Source organism: Notamacropus eugenii, chromosome 2 (genome assembly GCF_028372415.1).
Source record: "Notamacropus eugenii isolate mMacEug1 chromosome 2, mMacEug1.pri_v2, whole genome shotgun sequence".
Taxonomy (NCBI): Eukaryota; Metazoa; Chordata; class Mammalia; order Diprotodontia; family Macropodidae; genus Notamacropus; species Notamacropus eugenii.
This window is the reverse complement of record NC_092873.1, coordinates 307,326,177-307,334,052: the sequence shown is the minus strand read 5'-3', so window position 1 is coordinate 307,334,052 and position 7,876 is coordinate 307,326,177. Positions and strand designations below refer to the sequence as shown.

General features: G+C 41.6%; 1 pseudogene; it reads left to right on the top strand.

Moving 5' to 3' along the window:
* The first annotated feature begins 5,911 nt into the window (after positions 1–5,911).
* Positions 5,912–7,463, top strand: LOC140523958 (C-C motif chemokine 4-like; annotated as a pseudogene).
* Positions 7,464–7,876: the final 413 nt, after the last annotated feature.

Genomic DNA, 7,876 nt, shown 5'->3' with positions numbered 1-7,876 from the left:
AACCTCCAGTGCCTTCTGTGTGTAATCTGTGAAACACATGTTTTTCAGTGAATGAGAAACCTATGATAAATTGGCCAATTTGGATGTCATATCACAAAATTTTAAATCTTGTCCTAGGTCAAACATTTTCTAGCTTCAGAATAAAAAAAAGTCAACTCAGATATTTTCATTGCACCTATGTTTTTGTAAAGTTCAACTATAGATTAAGAAAATCCATCTTAATCATATCCCAATTAAAGTCATGATGTCCTGTTGGATGATCCACTCCATCCTTCACTCAGCTGACAAAGTGATCATCCTAAAGAATTGGTCTATGTCACCTCCTCCTTAATAAAGTGCAGTGGCTCCTCATCACCTCCTGAATCAAATATAAAATTCTCTTTTTGATTTTTCAGTTTTCTAATGCTTTACTGCTCTCCACTCATTCCATCATCTAGTGACACTGGCCTCCTTTTTGTTTCTCCCACAAGACATTAAAGTTTTTTCTGCCTCTTGGTTCTATGCCCTGCCTTCTCCACTTGGTGGACCCGGCTTGTCATAATTGACTCCTTTCACTTCTCTCTACCTCCTCCTCCCCAATGTCCTTTTGGTTCTCTCTGAGATGTTGTCAGAAACTCTAGCTAGATATCCTTGGACAAATCAATTATAAATGTATTTTAATTTTTCCCAACTCTAAGTGGAGATAGCACTTTCTATCCTAGAAGACAGGAAACTGAGGATAGTGAATTAAAGTCTTGGACAAACTCTGCCACGTGTTTCAGTTTTCTAATTTGTCATATGGACATGAAATTACTCATGAACATTTCTCCTCACAGGGTTGTGGTGAGGACCATGAGCTAAGGTATGTATGAGTTCATGAAATGCATCTAGTCCTCCTTGGTGTTCCCACTTGAGTTGTGCCAGGCATTAGCTGTGTGATCTTGGACAATGTATTTAAACTTTCCCTCCAGGCTGTCCCTTAAGGCTATCCTGAAGCTGACATGAGATAGGCTTTATTGAGGTAAAGGCTACTGTTTTCTATTAGTGGTGGTTGTGGGTGGGCAGTGTCCCCATTCTCTCTGCACTACCTGCAGCACAGGGTTGCTGGGGAGATGAAATCCCAAGGGAAATTTGAAAGGAATTGGAAAGGAAAATTAGTTCATTTTGGACTTCATGCCTTCTGAGATTCCTTCCAGCACCACATTCCTGATCCTGTAGTCCAGAACTCCCATTCTTAGGGGATTTTAAAGTCTCCAAAGGACTGCCTTTTCTCTCAACAAAAAATGTGAGATAGGGAGAGGGATTATTATTATCCCCATTGGATGGATGAGGAAATTAAGGCTCTGAAATTAATTGCTTTTCCCATGAGCACACATCCAAGGCAGGGCTCACTCCTGTGTGATTTCAATTTCTACACTATTCTGTGATTTCAATAGCACCAAGCTGTCTACTCCACCAGGCTGGGTTGCCATGGTCACTACACCATGTGAGATGGAATCCCCTTGTATCTCTAAGAATGTGGGAGGCTCTTGACAATGACAGAAAAAAATGGAGACATTCAAAAGATATGTCTATACCTGCCTTGCTCTCCTTTCACAATTTCATCTTATTTTTGTGAACAGTTTTTAAAATATCTTTCATTTGTGAATCTTTCTTATTCAGAGAATTATTCCTTTCAACAAAGATATTACAAAGTAGAGGGAAAATGTTCAGCAAAACTCACCAAGACATCAACCATGTCTGGCAGTTTGTGTGATGTTCCACACCCCAAATCCCCTATCTCCCCAAATGGAGAGTTTTAGTGCATTTTCTCAACTCTTTTACCAGACCAAGGCTGGTAACTCTAAGTGTTTATATGCAGTTTCTTGAACAAGTTTAGAGTTAGAGAAACCACTAGACTGAGGAGTGACTGAGGTCAATGAATACAGCCAGGACAACAATCCCCTCTACAACATTCACTGGATTTCACAAGCTTTAATTAAATGACTACTATATACTAGACACCGTGTTAGGTGGTGAAATCCCAGAGACAAAAATGAAACAACCCTACCCAGAAGGACTTTGTAGTCTAATGGAATATGGTCCAATGGAAGGAAACTACACTAAGCCAGAGAAGTAAATTTGAAAATCTACTTACAGAATCAATTCACAGTAATTTCAGGGGATGGGGAGAAACACTAGCCTCTGCAGGAATCAGGAATGGCTTCTTGTGAAAGGCAGCATTTGAGCAAAACTTTGAAGGTACTGAAGATTGTAAGATGTGGATGGAAGGAGAAAGAGCCTTCTGAAAGCCTTGACTGGGCTGGTGGCCATTTAAGCAGAGAAAAGGGGACAGTGCAGGAAGTGTTTTGAAAGGAAAAAGAAAAAGCCTTCTAAAGTAACTGAGCAAAATGAGTGGAGTTGAGAATGACTCTGGGGTTTCAAACCTATGAACCTGAAAGGATAATGGGACTCTAAAGGAAAGAGGAGATTGAAAAGGAAGGTACTCGCTATGCTCACTTAAAGAGAAGAAAATGAGCTCTGCTTGGAGGAGTTTGGTTTTGAGTGTTAATTGGACCTCAAAGTGAAGAGATTCACCAAACACCTGGTGATCTGGAAGTGAGATTGAGGAAGGAAATCAGAGAATTTAAAAGATTAGAGAAGGAAAGTGAAAGTATTTGAAGGATGACAATGATTATATACCTCGCCCAGGGACTCGCAGATCGCTAGTAAGTATGAAAAACTCAAGGGAGAAAGGAGAAGTCCTTTTTTGCTTGTTGCTGCTAAGGGAGAATCCTAGACCTCTCTGGTTTCCTCCTCCTTTCTTCTGAGGTCAAGAGAATGCTGTAGACCTCTTTTCTTTCTTTTTCCCTTCTCCCAAGGCTCAGATAACACCATCTTTCCTTCCAGGGGAGGTTTGACTAAGATGTTTTTGTGAGTTTACTGTAGCATGGAGCCTTAAATTCTCTGTCTCTTTGAGGACATTCTCTTTATGGCTTCTACGTATATTAGGTCCTCATATTCCCTTGGATTTTTCTATGTCATATCTATCTCAGTTGAGGCACTGGAACACTGAGCATAAGTGAGGGAGAAAGATGGATGACTCAGCACAGGGAAGGAGAGGAAGCCCAGGTCACAGAGAAGAGATAGAGTCAAACCAATATTAAGACAAGATTATCTTCTACAAACCCAACCACTGGTCATAAAGAAGTGATTTCCAAACTTAGGTCATAGGATCTCTCCCAATTTCTTTGTTACAAAAAATTTCCATGACCCTTACATAGCATACATTTTTCTTTTTTATTATGAACATTAAAGTATCAACAAATAAGAACATTTCAATACACAAAAAAGAACAGAAAACAGGAGAGTATGTGCATCTCTGAACTTCTGATGAATATAGTTTTTCTTGTAAAAGCATATATCAAATTTGTCACAAGAGCAAGTAAATTCCTTTGCTTTGTTGTGTTGGTTTTTCCCCCTCAGTTTTCCATTGATGTTCCTTCCCTTCCCTTCCCTTCCCTTCCCTTCCCTTCCCTTCCCTTCCCTTCCTTTCCCTTCCCTTTCCTTCCTCCTCTCCTCTCGTCTCCTCTCCTCTCCTCTCCTCAATGCTTTCAATACTCACCAGGTTCTATCAGTTGCCCCAAAGAACTTCTTCTACATAACAAATTGCATATAATGCAGCAAAAACAGTTCCCCATAGCTGAAAATCTGGCATCATCACTACTGTGCCAAAAGAAGGGAAACTTGCTTCATCTTCAGTTTTCTGACAGAATGATTTGTCATTGCAGGGTCAGCAGTCTGGAGTCATTGAAACTTGTTTTCATCTATAAAACTTCAGACATTGCACCAGTTTTTTTTCTTGGTGCTATTGACTTCATTCTGAAATTGAAGCACGTGAACATAACAGCAGGGTGTTTGGCAAACCTAAGGAAACCATGCACTTGGGTCAGCATTCTATGTGTGACCAACTCTACTGGGAAAACTGGAAAGCAGTGAGACAAAGATCAAACTTAGACCAACATCTCATACAATATACCACAAGAAGTTCCATGTGTCATGATAGGAGTTGGAAACTGAGAAATGAGCACAGGAAATGTAAGGCTGATCTTAAGGGCTAGGTTCCATTTCCCAGTAAAATTTATTATGAGGAAAAGAGGAGGGTGGATGGAGAGAGGAGAAATGTTCATGTAGTGGGGTGACAAGGGTGCTGAGTGGGATGTTGTGAGAAAGCAGTAGAGACAGATGAAACAACTGTACAGCTAAACAGGAAAGAGAGTTATGTTGGTCATTGATTTGAAGGAGTTAACATGACCTTCATACTGCTTTGATTTGATAATTACCTAGATCTTAGGAGCACAGGTTTAAAGCTAGAATGGCCAGTACTTATCTAGTTCAACACCATCATTTTGCAACTAAAGAAAATGTGGTCCAGAGAGAGGTGACTGTCCAAGGTTGTACCAATAGTCAGAAACAGATTTTTCTTGTTTCAGGTCTGCTGAGTCTAGACCTTCACAGGAAAGTTATTTCTCAAACAAATTGCAGGAAAACTTAAGAGTTTGCCTACTACTCTACTACTACTACTTCTGGACCCATTAAATAGTTAGATTGTATTCACACCCATCTCCATTTCTTCCCTATTTTTCTTCCTTAATATGAGTTTTACTTTCATTGGATAAAAAAGGATGTTATGGTTGTGTTCTAAAAAATATCTCATAATTCTAGCCATTGTTTCACACCTCCACTTCTCCCCAGAGAGTCTCACATTGCCTCCTCTCCCATGGGGGTCTGCCTCAGAATTTTGTCAAACCCTGCCTGATGTGAGAAGGCTTAAGGTTGAAGCCTGAATCTATCATTTCTTGGTTATCAAAATTTGGACAAACCACTTAATAAAAACTGGTAATTAATAGCAACTGTTCTACAAATGACCTGAATAGAGTGTTGGCTGAGGGGTCTGTGAGGTTAAAGATCACACAGCTTAAAAGTTTCAGAGATGATACTTGTAGTCTTCCTAACTTAAAGCCTCAGCCAGACTCTATCCACTCTATGTCAAGTCTCATAGAGAGACTAGAGATAAGAACACCAGCCCTGCCTACTTCATACAGTTGTTGTGATGATGATATGAATCAAGTAAGGTCACTTTTTTTTTTTTGGTATCTTTAAAGTGTGATACAAACATAAGCTGCTGAAATCATCATATTAGAAAGATGTAGGAATGGACAAAAACCAAGGTTCCTCTTTTCATAAGCACCATTTGTATAAAAATTGTCCATGACCACCTTTTAAGGACCATAGAGGGTTCTTTCATATGGATCATTCTCTATGATTATAAAGATGTGAAGTTAACAGGTCTAGGAGAATATCCAGGATCTCCTTCTGACTACCAACGTGACCTTGGCCAAGTCTCTGAGGCACAGCTTCTTTATTTGGAATCTGAGAGTGCTGGATTATACCACTAAGGGCCTTTCTAAGCTCTAAATCTGTAATGCTAAGGTCTGAGCAGTTAGGATACTAAAGTACTATGAAGGTCAGGTTAAGTATTTTTCATACAGTCAACACTGGTCAACTAAAACTCCTTTCAGTTTAGTTTTGCCTGTGTTTCATCTGTTTCAGCTGCTAGCTCAAGTTCACCACTTCCCCCTTAGTACTCTTGCTACCTCACCACACTCACATTTCTCCCTTCTTTTCCCCATGATGAAACAGCACTGGGGAAGAGAAGCTTGCTCCTTGACAGCAGTCTTACATTTCCTGGGCTCACTTTTTGGTTTCCACTTCTCACTCTGACATAAGCTCAGTCCTGGAATTTCCACTCCTTTTAGGTTCCTTCCATTTCTTCAGATACTCCCAGAAACTCCTGTAAAAAAGAGGACTGCACATATGAGTCAGAGACATAGACTTCCAGAGTCTCCTAGCTTGTGCTCTGCTCCTCCAAGCCTTCCCTCCTCTCAGGATCATGAAAGTCTCTGTGGATGCCCTCTTTATCATCATGGTCATTCATGGCCTTTAGCTCTCTGGCATCCTCTGCACCAAGTAAATGAGCTGTCTGTTGCCTTCTGTGCCTGTGCCCAGGCTCTGCTCATTAAGCTGGTTAGAACCTTGACAGGAGATGACAGTAGTTTGATCATAGGGATCTGTGAGGGTGGGAAGGGGCAGGAGCAGGAGTAGGATCAGGGAGGATATCTATGCCTTTGGACTTGAAAATATTAACATGCCTTTGACAGTACATGCTAGTGAAATGTTTGATAGAGATGAGACAAGAGAGGAGAAAGGGCACTGGATTGGATCCTATATCTGGCCAAGTCCTCATTCTGACTTTGCCACTAATTACCCAAGTGACCTCCAGCAAGTGGCTTCCTGGGCAAAGGCAGGAATTGGATGGGAAGGTCTTTGACATCCCTTCTCACATGCATGCTTCAGGTTTCCATAAATCATCCCCTCTGGGATAGGAACAACAGGTCTTATCCTCCTGCAGGCACAATGAGAATCATACATATTATTGGAGGGAAGTAGGGTAAGAGAGACAGGAGGAATCACATCCCACTGTGTCTAGTACCAAGCATGTTCCTGGGGTAGAGTCAGCAGCTAAGGAATGTAAGGTGTGAACCTAAGACCTTATTAATCTTGTGCCTTTTTTTTCCTTTGCAGTGGGTCCTGTGCTTTCCACATCCTGCTGCTTCTTCTATGTCAGTCATTAGATCCCCAGGAAGTTTGTGACGGACTATTATGAGACCAGCAGCCTATGCTCCCAGCCAGCTGTGGTGTGAGTATCTGCCCACTGAATCTCTTGAAGGGATCCAGGGAGAGAGGATGGCAAGGAGAGATGGGGTTATTGGGCAACTTGGTGAAATGGATGAATCAGGACACTCTAGTCAAATTCTGGTTACAAGGAGAAGAGGTACATATGTGGTCCCTGGTCAAGTTTGGTTTCCAGATGGAGCAGGATGGCAGCTACTCACCCAAGGGCAAGGGATAAACTGAAGCAACAGGGATAATATGTCAAGGAGAGGCTTCCTGAGAGACTGACCTCCTGGATACATCTCTAGAAAGAATCTGCATACTCAGCATGGCCTGAGAGATGTTGCAAGAGGTGAGGATTATCCCTTAAGACCCTTCAGAGATGTGCAGGAAGTGGTCAGTGCAGAACATGGGGGGGAACAGAGAAGCATCTCTCCCTCTCTGACCTCTCATTTCTCCTCTCCCTGCCCAGATTTCACACTAAAAGGGGCTGGCAGACGTGTGTTAACCCCAACGATGCCTGGGTTCAGAGCTATGTGGAAGACTTGGAGATGAACTGAGAGGCTCAGGGGCCTTGGATGATGACTCTTAAAGGGAAATGGACCCAGCTAAGGAATTCCACAGGCAGATGCAAAATCTCCCCAAATTCCAGTCTTCTGCAGATTCTCTCACCCTTTTTAATCATTCTTATCTGTGAGATTTGTTTTTGTAAATTATTTGGCAGCAGATTTGTGTATATGTTCTGCTATTTGAGCCTCTAGAAGACAATAGCTACCCATGGGAAATTCTGTTAGCAGCCTGGCCTCTCTTCCTAAGAGTCCTTTGGGTCACCCGCAGGATTCCATAGGCATCTGTAGCACAAAGATTTTGCAATAAAATTTTTGAAAGACCCATCTTTTGGTTGTGGTTTCAACGTTCTTTGGGAATGAGGGGTTCATTTGAGTGACTTCTGCTCTTATCATATGAGATTGGCATGGCATCATTGTACATCATAGGATCTGTGAAAGCACTGGGAGTTCAGTGGGCTGCCATCTCACTTTAAGTAAGCAGGTTGATTCCAAAAATCCCATTTTCTCCAATGTTGAGAAGCAAAATTCTAGGAATAGAGCAGCAATATTCTGCCTGTTCTGATCTGATAAGACCAATCAGAGAATCTTGTGGTCAGTATCCACAGTTTAAGGAG